The following is a 16349-nucleotide window of genomic DNA, read 5'->3' as shown; positions in this document are numbered from 1 at the left end:
CGGTGCTTTGTGACCACCTGGAGGGGTGGGATAGGGAGGGTGGGAGGGAGACGCAAGAGGGAGGAGATATGGGGACATATGTATATGTATAACTGATTCACTTTGTTATAAAGCAAAAACTAACACACCATTGTAAAACAGTTATACTCCAATAAAGATGTAAAAAAGAAAAATCAAGCTTGTTGTGCTATGCTAAGATATGTGATCTATTGTAAAGAAGGTAAAAATGTGAGAAACAAAGAACATAATACATTTACTTATCAGAAAAATATGACGTTCTTAAAACTTTCCATGAGTCCAGCTCAAATTCTTAGAAAAATATAAGACAATGTACAAAATTTACCCTGACAGTAAAATCCCCACATCTACTAATTTAGCAGTTAACTCAAGTATTCACCTAGTCATATTTAGAGAGTAAACGAATATTTCTGAAGTATTAAAAATTCATTAATTCAAATTCAGGAGAAAAAATTAAAAAGAATTCACTATGACAAATTTTTATGTGTAATAAAACTAGCCAATATACATACTTGCTTAAACCAGAAGAACGATTAGAGATGTAGAACTAAGTTGTAAGTATCAAACTTTAAAAAAAAGCAATAATTATATAATCCAAAATGCCACACTATGCAGGTTAAAATAGAAATAAGACTCCATGCTATGCAGATCAAAAAGTAAGTGCAGTAATTTAACTTAACTGCCCAGAGTTACTTGAACCCTGAAAGGCATAAATGCCAAAAGTAGCAATGATTTTGCCTTTACCCTCTGCTGTCCAGGAAGTGTATGCCTTGTTGAGTGACTACTTGACAGTTGCTGGATTTGTTGGTGCCTAGAGAAGTAGCCCATTTCTCCCAGGCTTACTGCTGATAAACTGGCACTGATCAATCTCCTTTTACTATTTTACCATCAATTTCATTACACTGAAGTTTTACTTTTGAGTTTTCTATTAATTTTTTGAAAACCTTTCTTCTCTGGTAAACATTTAAACAGCACTTCTTTCTTATCTTTGCTTATTATACTTCTTGTCCATGCCATACCATTTTCTCTCGGCAGTTAAACCCAGATATCAAAAAATGCTCTTTTGTATACAAAATATGATATTTAATAAGCTATAAATCTAAAAATATATCAAAAATACTTAAAATACTATGCTCTTTACTTGGTTCTTCTATCTTCACTTATTCATCAGTGCATTATCTACCACCAAAACAGTAAGTATTGTGTTAACAAATTAATGAGACTTTGAGGAGGAAAAAATGTACAAGAGCTTATCTAAATATTTCATTATTCAAAGTTAAAGCATAGGAAGGAGTCCATGTATTTAAATTATGCTGCTATTACTCAAAATATTTTTAGAAAATATTATAAATTTTCAAAAAGCTATGTTGATATGAGCATGTAACTGGATAATTTTTCAAATTACTCATTTGTGTTTTCCTCCTTCCTCTCTGTTTCAAACAAGTAGGAAGCTTTATTTCTTAGGGGAAGTATGTAGCAGAATCTAATTAGAAGTAGTCATCAAGACTTCATTCCCCAGATCTATGGAAAACAGTATGGAGACTCCTCAAAACAATTAAAAATAGAACTACCATATCATTAAGAAATTTCAGTTCTGGGTAATTTTACAAAAGAATTGAAATCAGGATCTCAAAGATATATTAGCACATCTATGTTCATTGCAGCATTATTCACAATAGCCAAGATGTGGAAACAACCTAAATGTCCATCGGCAGAGGAAAGGATAAAAAAAAAATGTGATATGTACATACAATGGATTGCTATTCAGCTGTAAACAATAAGGAAATTCTGCAATATGGGACAACACAGATGAAACTTGAGAACATTATGCTAAGTGAAGTAAGCCAGTCGCAGAAAAGCAAATACTGCATGATTCCACTTATATGAGTTATCTAAAATAATTAAATTCATAGAATCAAAGAGTGGAATGATGGTTGCCAGAAGCTAAGGGGAAGGAGGAAGTGAGAAATGAGCAATCAGCAGGCATGTTTCAGTCAGGCAAGATGAATAGGTTCTAGAGATCTGCTGTAAAATATTTTTCCTTTAGTCAACAATAATAGATTGTACACTTAAGAGGGTAGATGTCATGTCAAGTGTTCTTTCCACAATAAATTAAAATAAAATAAAAATCATTCAGCTAACAAATTTTTTTTAAAAAGACTTTATTTTCACCTACACCAGGAAATCCTAAGCCTATTGGAGAGAATAGAGTTTGAATATTTTCTGCAGATGAGAAACAGTTCTTAAATTCCTCTGAGCTGGAAAGAGTAAAAAGTTCAATAATTTCAGAAGAGACAACATTTTGTTCTTTGATTCTGGCAGCTCTCTAAGGGAGGAAGCAACATTATAGAGAATAAATGACCAAATAATGCATCTAAGAGAGAAGAGGCACAACCCTAAGCCAAGGTTACCATAGACATCCAATTTCCTGTGCCCCAAACTTGAATGAAAACAACAGAATGAGTAGACCTGAAGGAGCCATGCCAGGAGACATTGTTTGTCTATCTCAGCGTAACCACACTGAGCTAGCGAAGAACTTCGCCATATACCCTTGTGCTTTGTGAAATCCCAATAATTTCGCACATCAGCACAGGAAGAGGAAGTTTCAGTACCATGAGTTTCCAAATTCCTGCCAGTCTGTTAGGATGTAGGTTCTGAAACAAAATTAATCTGACTTATTGAAAAAAAAATGTGAAATTACTTGAACATGAGTTTGTTGACTATGATATTATAACTAGCACAAGCTTAAAACTTTGTTTTATTTCTAATCAAAGGAAATGATTTGGGCTTCCCTGGTGGCGCAGTGGTTGAGAGTCTGCCTGCCGATGCAGGGGACACGGGTTCGTGCCCCGGTCCAGGAAGATCCCACATGCCGCGGAGCGGCTGGGCCCATGAGCTATAGCCACTGAGCCTGCACATCCGGAGCCTGTGCTCCGCAATGGGAGAGGCCGTAACAGTGAGAGGCCCGCGTACCGCCAAAAAAAAAAAAAAAAAAAAAACACTCCACAAACTCAGGATCATCAAGTGAGAGAACATACAAGACCTCTATAATGTAACAGCTCTCATTTTCAGCATAAGCATGATCTTAAGGCTCAAATTTTGATAATATGCTCAATGCTTTTGAAGTTCATGTATAAAATTATTAACTTTGGGACTATTGTTGGTAATATTGCAGGTCTGGAAAAGCAGATTGAAACTATTCATACTATCTTGCCTATTACAGAAAACAAATCCAGATAGATGTCACAGGAGATAGCCATGAACTGCATGTTAACAATGTATTAATTTTATTATGTATAGGTTGGCTGAAAAAGTAAACTAAAAAAGCCTCATGAGCATATGAGAACATCAGGGCATCTCTCACAATGTTGAATGGTGTATTGCTGAAAGATGATTGCATAGCTATTTCCAATAACCTTTGACAAAAAGTATTAAACAGAATACATCATGACTACTTGAGCTCATGAAATGATGCAAAAGAAGAACATGGGCAACAGCATTTTGGCAAGCATCCAAGAAAGAAATTGATGAAAAAGTAGCTGCTTCTCTGGTATGCCAGCTCTTATGGCATGAAAATATGAAAGAGATACTAATGAGAAGACCAGCAGCTGTCATACTTGGGAACAAGTTGGTGCACACACACACACACGCGCACACACACACACACACACACACACACACATACACAAAACAGTTATCAGAGACTTGAAATTGCTGTTTCATGGTCTGGAACCACCAACATAAGAAGAGGTGAGAATGAAACACAACATAGTAAGCATTCATAAAGGTTTAATATTGACAAGTATAAGAATGAGAAGTATAATTTTTAACAAAATATACTGTTTATGTGTATAAAATAATTTTGAAATTTTCCTAATTTATATAAAAAAATTAAATAATTAACTTACGCAAAGGGTACCCATTGAGAGGAAATGTTTGCTAACTTTAAGTTCTTCAAATTAATTAACCACGTGGATATTTATTGTGTTAAATGATCTGCCAATGACAAGTTGGATCCTGATAAACTATTGAGGATCACATAAAAAGTATTAAAAATTAACTGAAATAATTATTGTCCCTTAAAAAAGAGTACATTTACAAATGTTAAAAGTCTTAAACATAGCAGATTAAATCTAATAACAAACCCTCAGAAACATCTGTGATAAATTTAGGCTGAGATTACCTTGACAAGATGTCTAGAAAAGTGATTCTTCATTTTGCTTACCTTTTGTAAAAAACTAACAGCGATGTGGTTTTGAAAGGTCTACATTTTTCTTCTTGAGTAAATAGTTTGTATCTGATCTTTTATACACATATCTGTGAACAGTCTGATTTATCTGCACATAAATTATAAAGAGCACTGTATATGTTACATATTGATATTTGCATCACATTTGTGGGATTATTTTGCTCATCAACATAAAATCAATGTTTACTTTTCACCCATGTTATTGCTAATAAACTTTTAAATGAAGCACAGAAATGGTATTAAAACCCATTATCATCACAATTCAAGCCATATACACCATAGAATTTTGGACAATGTTTATTAACTCTTGTGACATAGTGATTCACTGTTTACTATACCTTTTGAGACTACAAATACTATCATTAAAGCAAATAATGCTTATAAACCTATTTATAAGCCAAAGAAACAACAAATTAAATATGTGAAATAGAATATAAACCATAAGTAAAAAATACTATACAATTCATTTGTGATTCCTTTTATTACATAAAAGTTTTGATAAAGATATTATATTCATTCCAAACTCTCTTAAAATCTACTAGGACCAAGTATAGTTATATTACATATATCATATTATAGAATTCATTATAACAGTACTTAAGTTGATCTTGATTTGTGTACCACGTCTTACATCTGATTCTGGGCAAATCACACAATATTTGTTTTCTCAGTGATAATACTTGAGATTATTTCTTATATTCTCTTTCACAAGGCTGTCAAAACCATAAATGTTTAAAGCACTATGAACATGAAATATTTCATTAGCTTTGTTAAGAATCTACAAATTTTAGCTAAATACATAATGATTCTCAATGATAAACTAATTACATGAAAAACAAATGACCAAGATGATGGACAAGCTTAGCCTTTATGTTTCTTTCCATCTTACTAATCTTTATCTCCCAGAGGATAGCTGCTATTTGGAATATGAAACAGAATGGTTTATTTCTAACCATCTTTCCAAGTGCTAGTATATTCTCCTTAGAAACCATGTGCCACTAAAATCCTTGGAAAGAGAGAAAGAAGGAAGGAAGGAAAGAAAGGAAGGAAGGAAGAGAGAAAGGGAAGAAGGAAGGAAGGATGGAAGGAAGGAAGGAAGAAAAAGAGAAAAAGAGACTACACTGAGAGAAAAAAATCTACCACATAATCTACCATCTGAAGAATGTAAACTCCATGAAGGCAGAGATGTTTAAATATTTTGCTTATTTCTGTAATCAGGGACTGTAAAAATAGGTTGGCATATAGTAGGGTATAAAAGGAATATTTGTTGCATAAATAAATCATTTGATTATATTTGGATTATATCTAAGAAGTATCTTGAATAGGTAAATTATAGAGACAGAAAATATATTAGAATTACCCGGAGTTACTAGGAGGGAAATGGGAAGTTATTGCTCAATTGATATAGAGTTTCTTTTTAATGTGATGAGAATGTTTTGGAAATAGATAGTGGTTGTGGTTTTAAACCTTGTGAATGTGATTAATACCATGGAACTGTACATGCAAAAATGGTAACAATGGCAAATTTTATTGTATATTTTACCATAATAAAAGATTCTTCAAAATTATAACTCTAGGGCTTCCCTGGTGGCGCAGTGGTTGACAGTCCGCCTGCTGATGCAGGGGACGCGGGTTCATGCCCCGGTCCGGGAAGATCCCGCGTGCCGCAGAGCAGCTGAGCCCGTGGGCCATGGCCTCTGGGCCTGCACGTCCGGAGCCTGTGCTCCACAATGGGAGGGGCTGCAGCAGTAAGAGGCCCGCGTACTGCAAAAAAAAAAAAAAAAAAATTATAACTCTAATCCAGAAAAAGTCACAGACTTAGAAATAAGCAGATAAAATCACTTAGACCCAAGAAAAAGTAAGCATTTATGATTCTAAAGAGTGAAAATACAGAAAGACCCCAAATAGCCAAAGCAATCTTGAGAAAAAAAAATGGAGCTGGAGGAATCAGGCTCCCTGACTTCAGACTATACTACAAAGCTACAGTAAGCAAGACAGTATGGTACTGGCACAAAAACAGAAATACAGATCAATGGAACAGGATAGAAAGACCAGAGATAAACCCACGCACATATGGTCACCTTATCTTTGACAAAGGAGGCAAGGATATACAATGGAGAAGACAGCCTTTTCAATAAGTGGTGCTGAGAAAACTGGACAGCTACATGTAAAAGAATGAAATTAGAGCACTCCCTAACACCATACACAAAAATAAACTCAAAATGGATTAAAGACCTAAATGTAAAGCCAGACACTATAAAACTCTTAGAAGAAAACATAGGCAGAACATTCTTTTACATAAATTGCAACAAGATCCTTTTCGACCCACCTCCTAGAGTAATGGAAATAAAAACAAAAATAAATAAATGGGACCTAATTAAGATTAAAAGCTTGCCAAGCACAGCAAATGAAACTATAAACAAGATGAAAAGACAACCCTCGGAATGGGAGAAAATATTTGCAAATGAAGCAACTGACAAATGATTAATCTCCAAAATATAGAAGCAGCTCATGCAGCTCAATGTCAGAAAAACAGACAATCCAATCAAAAAACGGGCAGAAGACCTAAGTAGACATTTCTGCAAAGAAGACATGCAGATGGTCAAGAGGCACATGAAAAGATGCTCAACATCACTGATTATAGAGAAATGCAAATCAAAACCACAATGAGGTACCACCTCACACCAGTCAGAATGACCATCATCAAAAAATCAACAAACAGTATATGCTGGAGAGGGTGTGGAGAAAAGGGAACCCTCTTGCACTGTTGGTGGGAATGTAAATTGATACAGCCACTTTGGAGAACAGTATGGAGATTCCTTAAAAACTAAAAATAGAACTACCATATGGCCCAGCAATCCCACTAGTGGGCATATACCCTGAGAAAAACATAATTCAAAAAGATACATGTCCCAATGTTCATTGCAGCACTATTTATAATAGCCAGGACATGGAAGCAACTTAATGTCCATCGACAGATGAATGGATAAAGAAGTGGTACATATATACAATGAAATATTACTCAGCCATAAAAAGGAACAACATTGGGTCATTTGTAGTGATGCGGATGAAACTAGAGTCTGTCATACAGAGTGAAGTAAGTCAGAAAGAGAAAAAAAATATTGTATATTAACGCATATGTTTGGAATCTAGCAAAATGGTACTGATGGCCTATTTGCAGGGCAGAAAAAGAGATGCAGACATAGAGAACTGACTTGTGGACACAGGGGGAAGGGGAGGGTGGGGTGAACTGAGAGAGCAGCACTGGCGTATATACACTAGCATATGTAAAATAGATAGCTAGTGGGAAGCTTCTGTGTAGCACAGGGTGCTCAGCTTGGTGCTCTGTGACGACCTTGAGGGGTGGGATGGGGGCTGTGGGAGGAAAGCTCAAAAGGGAGGAGATATGGGGATATATGTATACATATAGCTGATTCACTTTGTTCTACAGCAGAAACTAACACAACAGTGTAAAGCAATTATATTCCAATAAAAAAATTTTTAATCTATATTTTGAAATATACTATTGGCAAATATATGTTTTTCAAGAAAAACTTTAAATAATATAAAATGAACAGACCTGAAGTGGACAATTGATAAGTTTTTACAAAGAAACACATTTATAAAACCATCATCCCTGCCAAGATATAGAACATTACCATCACCTCAGTAAAGTTTTCTTTTCCAAGGGTGTGCTGGAGACAGCTTATAAAAACTTGCAAGTGGAAATTGATACATTTTCAGGAATTTTTGTGAGCTGGTTATTAAACACAGGTCTTATAAAAAGCAAGTTATATGAACTTAAATTATATCAAAACAGTTAATGTATAATGAATAAACAGGTCTTAAGTATCTATTATATTTTAGTGGTGTGCTCTTGAGATTGTCTATTTCTTCTGCATGGCAGAAATATTATATCGTATGTTACTATACATTCCTGACTCTGTACTCAATGACTGCAAGATAGTAGTTTGAAATAGGCAAACTCAGTATTTACAACATGGAAATCATAATTTTTTAAAATTAGGACTTTTTTCCCCAAAGAAAGATTCTTAAACATATTCCTGCAAATCACTGCTCACTTGTCCCAGACAACCACTGTTTTTCATTTCTCAACCATAGCTTAATTTTGCCCGTTCTTGAATTTTGCATGAATAGAATCATAAATATTATTCTGTTTTGTACCTGGCTTCTTATGTTTAATGTTTTTGAGATTTTTTTCTAATGTTTCTGCATTTATGAGTAGCCTATTCTTTTTAATTGCTGAGTAATGTGCCATTGTAGGAATATACTACAATTTGTTTATCCAGGCTTCTTCACACAATATTTTGAGTTATTTGTAATTTTGGGTTGTTTTGAATTAAGCTGTTAAAAACATTCCTGTACAGTCTTCAGTAGATATACTCATTCTTATTTCTCTTAAGTAAATATCTACAGGTGGAATTTATGAATCATGGGTAGGTGTATATTTAACTTTTTAAGAAACTGCCAGTTTTGCAATGAGTGTATACCATTTCACACTGCCACCGGAAATGTATGGGAGAGTTCCAATAGCTCTGCTTCTTCACTAACATTTAGTGTTGTCGATCTTTCAAGTTTCAGCAATTCTAGAGGATTTGAAATGATCTCATTGTAATTTTAATTTGATGATTAATGATGCTGAACATCTTTCATGTGCTTATGAGCCATCTGTTTATCTTCACTTGTGAAGTGTCTGCTCAGGTCTCTTGTCCAACTATCTTTAAATTGTCTTTTTACTATTGCTTTGTGATCTCTATATTGTTGATACAAGACCTTTATCAAATACATGTATTATAAATATTTTCTCTATAGCCTTTTTTTGAAGTATGGTTGATTTACAATGTTGTGTTAGTCTCAGGTATACAGCAAAGTGATTCAGTTATATATATATATATATTCTTTTTCATATTCTTTTCCATTATGAATTATTAGAAGATATTGAATATAGTTTCTTGTGTTATACGGTAGGGCCTTGCTGTTTCTATATTTTGTATATCATAATTTGTTTCTATGACCTTCTTTTAAAGGTGTGTTTTGATAACCAGAAGTTTTAATTTTGATGAATTCTATCAATATTTTTATCTTTCATAGTTAGCATGTTTTGGTTCTCTCTATGAAATTCTCTTCTACCCCAAGGTTATTAAGAAGTATTTCTGTGTCTTCTTCTAGAAGTTTTCTTGTTTTACCTTTTACATTAAGTCTATATTTCATTTTGCATAAATTTTTACACAACACTTGATGAAGGTGTTGAGGTTATTTTTTTTCCATGTGGCTATCCAGCAGGTCTAAAACCACTTTTTGAAAAATATTCTTCTTTCTCTATTGAATTGGCTTGGTATCTTCATCAAAAAACAATTGATCTTATATATGTTCCTGTAACTTATTTGTTTCATTGATTTTTTTTCCATCCATACTCCAAAAACACAGTCTTGATCACTGTAACTTCACTGTAAAGAATATTATGATTTGAAATCAGGTGGTGTTAGTCTTTCAACTTTTTTTCCTTAAAATTATTTTTGGCTATTTAAAATATTTTAAATTTCCATAAACATTTTGTTCTCAACTCATCAATTATTGCAAGAAATAATGTAGGAATTTTAACTTGAAATGCATTTAATCTTTTAAGATCAATTGAAATCTTAGCAACATTGATGTGCATCACACTACTCTCATTTATTTAGATCATCTTTAATTTCTTGTATCAATCTCTTACAGTTTCCCATGTAGAAATTTTATACGTCTTTTGCTAAATGTATACTTATTCATCATGGATTTTGATGCATCTATTAATGGATTTAAATATTTTATAATTGCTCTCAATATACAAAACTACAATTAATTTTAATATATTGATCTGTGGTCTTGCTATACTTACATATTAGTTCTAGTAGTTCATTTGTAAATTCCTTGGGATTGTCTATGTAAGCAGTTGTGTCATTTGGGAATAAGGATATTTACTTCTTCCTTTTCAATCCGTATGCCTATTCTTTCTTTTTCTCCCTTTATTGCACTGATTAGGACATTTAATACAGTAGTGAAAATAAGTGAGAAATTGTGAGAGTAGATTTCTTTTCCTTTTTTGGGAGATTTAATATAAAGATGTTCATTATTTCACCATTAAGAAACTCTTCATCTTAATGAAGAGCTTGCCTTCTATTCATAGTTTACTTAGAGATTTTGTTATGAATCTACTAAGATAAACATATTTTTCTTTATTTTCTTTCATTTGATGCTGATTTGCCTTGATTGGATTTTTAGTGTTGACCCTGCTTTCTCGGGCTAATACCATTTGGTTAGAACACATTGTTCTTTTTATATATTGCTAGAATCAATTTGCAAAGATTTTGTTAAGGTTTTTTTCTGTTTGTATTCATGTGGGTACTGGCCTTAATTTAATTAATTTATTTTTGGCTGCGTAAGGTCTTCGTTGCTGCGTGAGGGCTTTCTCTAGTTGTGTCGAGCAGGGGCTACTGTTCGTTGCCGTGTGCCGGCCTCTCATTGCGGTGGCTTCTCTTGTTGTGGAGCATGGGCTCTAGAGCACAGGCTTGGAAGTTGTGGCATACCGGCTTAGCTGCTCCGTGGCATGTGGGATTTTCCTGGACCAGGGATCGAACCCATGTCCCCTGTATTGGCAGGCGGATTCTTAACCATTGCGCCACCAGGAAAGTTCCCTTCATCGGGTTTTGATATTGCTGTTATGTTTCCCTCCTAAAGTGAATTGTGAAGGTTTTTTTTTTCTCCTCATTTGAGAGAGAATTTATATGATTGATATAATTTCTTACTTATATATTTAATAGAATTCACCTGTGAAACCATGCCCTAGACTTTGTGTGACATTTTTTGGTAATGTGTTTAGTAGATATAGAGATGTTTAGATTTTCTGTTTATTTTCATGTAAATTTTGGTGAGTTATATTTTTCATAGAATACTTATTTCATCAAATTTATTCAAACTATTTCCTTAATATCTTTTTATATTCTGTAGAATCTATGGTATGTCCCATATTTCATTCTTGATAACAGTATTTTTTGGACTTGCCCTCTTTTTCCTTGATCAATCTTGCTACTGGTTCATTAATTTTATTATATTTTCCAAAGAGCAAACTCTTGAATTTGTTAATTGCCTCTATTTTTGTTTTCTATTGCATTGATTTTTGCTTTTATTTTTATTATGTACTCCATTTACCTATTTTTGATTTTAATATGCTTATCTTTAGCTTTTAAGGTGGTGAGTTAGATCTTTTGTTTAGATGTGATTTAATAGAGGTATATAAACTTAAATATTTCACTGTAAGCACTGCTTTAGGTATATGCCATACATTTTGATATGCTGTTTTTTCATTATCAATCAATCAATTAGAAATATTTTCTAATTTCCCTTGTGATTTCATTTTTTATATAAATTGGTTATTTAGAAGTATTTTATTTACCAATATTTATGGAATTATTTGCATTAATGTATCATTATGTTATAATGAAAACATATTTTGTAATACTTTAACTTTTGAGTTCATTGAGACATAGTATGAACAGGCATTATTGGGGATAATATTTTGTAAATGCTGGTTAGATAAAGTTGGTTGATACTATTTATTACTGATTTTTTTTTTGTCTTTGTATTCTATCAGTTGCTAGAGGCAATGTATTATAATTACTAGTGCATTATTTATTTGGATACCTGAGCTTCTTTCTCTCAGATTTTGCTTGATGTGCTTTAAAGTTCTGTTATTAAACAAAAACAAAGAAAATGTAGTCTTTATTCATAACATTGTTCTTTTGTTTGTAATGTATTACTTTTCTCTCATTTCTTTCAAAATTTCTTTTTATTTTTGCACTTTAGCTATTTTAAGTGGTGTGACTCTTTAAAATTTATCTTGCTTGGGGCTTGCAGAGTTTTTTAGAATTGTAATTTGATGGTTTTCATCACATTTGGAAAATCTGTCCCAATTTTTCCACTCCTCTCTTTCTTGGACTCGGTTCTACATATCTTAGAACATTTGATATCACTCTGCAAGTCACTGGGATTCACTTTATTCTTTAAGGCATTCTTCTCTAGATATTTATCTTCAAAATCAACCCATTTTTGTCTGCCCTTTCTTTATTTCTGCTAGTAAGTCTATCCAGTAATTTTATTTCTCATGTTAGATATTGCAATTTTAAATTCTAGAATTTCCGTTTGGTTTGCTGCTATTGATTTTTTCCCATTTATATTCAGTTAATTTAATCAAGTTTTCATTTAAGTAAGTTCCTGAACATATCAATATTTGTAATATCTTCTTTAGACCTTTGCTATTTTCACATCTGGGTTACCCCTTAGTCTGTTTCTAGGGACTTTTTTTTTTTTTAGAACAGTTGGTCACATTATTCTTACTTATCAGCACATTTTATAAGTTTCTATTGGATACTGGACATTATAAATAGCACTTCATAGAGTTCCTGGATTCTGTTATCTCCTGATAGTGTTTGTTTGTTTAGCAGATAATTAACTTGCTGGAAATTCATCTTGAACTTGTGGAGGCTTGTTCTAATACTCTATTAGGGCGGACTGGAAAACTCAAGGATTTTAGCAAACACCTCTAGCTTGACCAGACTCAAACTCCAACTCTGCCCTCTCTCCTTTAGGCAGAAGATGAACTCTCTCCTTAGTCTTTTAGTCCTACAGATTTTGCTTTATTTTGTTTTCTTCCACTTGGCTTTTGAAATGTCCCACATGCATGTTTAGTTCAGAGGTAAACCATGGCTTTAAAGAAGTTTATAGATGTTTTGGGGGCAGGCCCTGCTTTGATTTCAGCTTCTCTGAGGTTTATCTCCTTTATTTCTAGACACTCTGTTTGCCTAAAATTCTATCTTGTGAAATCTTAATCTGATAGGACTATAACTTTCTGCTTGAGCTTTAGCCTCCATACTCACAGGGGCAAGGTAATACCTCCAGGGGAAAGATATGTATACTTGGATCTCATCCAGTTAACTTATGTTGTGGATGATTGAATCCCTGAAGTTTTTTCCTTAGTTGGATAGCTCTCCAGTGCTTTTTTATAATAGTTCCCCCCACCACCAGAATTAATAGCTAGTGTCTTTGGACTAGTTATTCCAATGTAAGCTACTCTGCTGGGATTCACTAATGTATTTTAAAAGCGCAGTGTATAGGCATTGCTGTATCATTCACTTACTATGTTTCTAATTCAGATTTTTACCAAACATTTAGACATTGATAAACCACAGGAAACAAATATTAAGGGTTGAATTTCAAGAAAATACTCAAAAAAAGTCTAGTAATAAAGTATTCAATTACTATGTGACATATGTGTAGTTGAATTCATTGTCAATTCCTTTTAAAAACTAGCTAAAAATGACCAATTTATATTTTAGTACTACTCACTTTTTTTAATTTAGTGACTTGAGATCTAAATTTTAAAAGACCGCAAAATGATGACAGCTTGTTTTTCAACTTACAGGATATTTGTTTTTTCTATATACTCGGCTCCATATGTTCATAACACATCCAGAAATGATCTTAGGAGAATGGGTTAATATTAAAGAAAAAAAAAAAGCAATAATAACTCACCAGAAATAAGTCTGCTAACCACAGTAGGATTGTTAAACTTCAGTAATACCTATAAACTTTTAATACATGTTTACCTTTCAATAGCAAAGAAAAATGTGGGTCTTACAATTTAGCATCCAAAAAGTACTTGTTTTGGATACTTTTAAGTTTTTTTCTTTTAATCTTAAGGAAACAAATGGTTGAAGATAGTTATATTTGTTCATGCAGTAACCATTTGATCAAATATCAACATTTTTCCTCTTGCAAGGTCTCAAAAGAAGTATGAAAAGTAGTAAACTTAGTTAAGGAAAGTTTCTTCCTAATATCTATCCAAGTTGACTAAATACTCATACAGGTTCTCTTTTCATTGTTGCAAGATGGCTACAAAAGCACCAGATCTCAAAATCTCATATTTTTTCCAGTAGGAAAGGAAAAATCCCTCCCTAAATTTCAAGCAAAAGTCATTGTTTCTAATTAACTCTTATTGGTCACATAAGCATCTTTCTAGTCATAGAAGTCAAAAATAATGGTTTGATTGTAAGAGACACTGTTTATATAAACCTTTCTTGTCAAAAGGCGTGTGAAACTTCATCTAAAATACTCAACTGAGAATGGGTACAAGCATGATTTTCTTGAATGAAAATGGTGAGAAAACTGTTTACTGGGCTGTAATATAACTAATACCCAATGAACAGTCAAATCAATCTAGTGTTTTTCAACTTTGGACCCCATCTGGAAAGGTTTATGATCAAGCCTATTACAGATGTGATTTTAGTTGAAATGCATTGCCACACCATGGATTCTATAAGTAAAAGTCTACCAAATTCAGGTTTCTATTTAAAAAAAAAAGAAAGATAGAAAGAAAGAAAGAAAAAGGACAAGAATAAAAGCATTACTTCAGCTCTTATAGCCCATGAAGTTAGAGACATTCTATTAATAATTGGTCTCACATTTCATTACTCTTAAGCTATTTCCCTTCTTTTATATGATACATATTAAGCTTTTCAAACTGTGCACAGCAAAAGATCCCCAGATATAACAGAAATGCAGGTTATAATCAATATGTAATTCTGTTCTGTATTCTTTCCCTTTGATGTAAGCAGGTTGGATTGGGAGATGGAGAAACTCATGGTAGGGTTATTTTGAGGTACCTTTGAGCTGCTTATTAGCAAGTCCTGTTAGCAGCTTCTTATTACCAGCTTTCCCAGGCAGTTGTGACATGTTTTGAAGATAACTCTTTGTTCCATTGAAACCATAATGCCTACTTTAATCTGCAGTGAATTCAGAAAAAGAGAAGAAAAGGCCAATTAAATTGTAAAGTACCTTTAAAGTCACTGCCATACACCACTAGCTTTTACACCTTAGACAATATTAAATTACAGAGCCTTTAGTGAAAAATAAAATTTTGCTTTGAAACCAGTTTGGCAGCAGTAATATGTGCTTCCATACAATAATAGGCACCAGAAGTATAAGCAACGCCAATAACCCCTTTAGAGTTAAAAATAACCCATAAATGAAATAACTTTAGAGAAGCCAATGTTTACTATAAGTACATTAACTAAAAGAAAGATCAAATATTGATGTGTCAAACAATTTAATGACAACTTATTGTGTGCAATCAGTACACCAGGCATTACAGAACTCCATTGTCTTTCCTATTCATTAATGTAAACCATTATACGATGCTAACTATACTCCAGTCATCGCTTTATAAGTGTTGTATGTAATAACACCTTTATTCTTAAAATGAAGAAAATCTTGTTACTACTCTCATTTTACTGTGAAGAAACTGAGACTTAGAGAGGTAACAAAATTCTTCACTGTTGACAACAGTTATTACAAAATATGACCTGTATACAGTCGGCTCTGGTATCTAGGCTATTAACCCCTGATCTACCCTAACTCTATTTAAAGAGTAATACATGTATTTCTTAACCTTTTTTGGTGAACTTCCCTCTCTCTCCTTTTCCCACATCTCTGAAGTGGTGCTTTACTGTCCCCACTTAACAGTTCTCTTTAATTTAGCCAGGTTTCTTACTAGCACCTCCATAAAAATATTTAAATATTCTTTCTCCCCATCTTATGACTTTGCTCATAGGATTCTCAGAGTACTGAAACATCTTCCATTCAAGTCGTATTTAATGAGATCCTATTTAATGATCCAGACACTGTGCAACTCCTATTAACAATCTATCCTAGTTTATTCCTTCAAGATTTGGCTAGGAAGGAAAAATCCTTGAAGCAAGCCAAAAGCCTTGCTTTCTCTAGGAAGCAATATGTAGCATCTTTTATTCTTTCCTCACCCTGACCGTTCCTGAGTGTCATGTTAGTGTAATTTTGCATTGAGTGTTATGGATGTCTATTGTTCCTAATGCATACACACAGAATTTTATGAAGAAAGGAGCATAGTATTTAGAATAAGAAGATAAAAGCCAAAGTTAAGTAATATTGTCCAAGTCATTTATAACTGAGACATTTCTTCTTGCCACCAAAATGTTAATAACAGAAATTATAACAT

Source organism: Orcinus orca, chromosome 11 (assembly GCF_937001465.1).
Source record: "Orcinus orca chromosome 11, mOrcOrc1.1, whole genome shotgun sequence".
NCBI lineage: Eukaryota > Metazoa > Chordata > Mammalia > Artiodactyla > Delphinidae > Orcinus > Orcinus orca.
The sequence above is the reverse complement of the archived record's forward strand: the minus strand, read 5'-3'. Positions refer to the sequence as shown.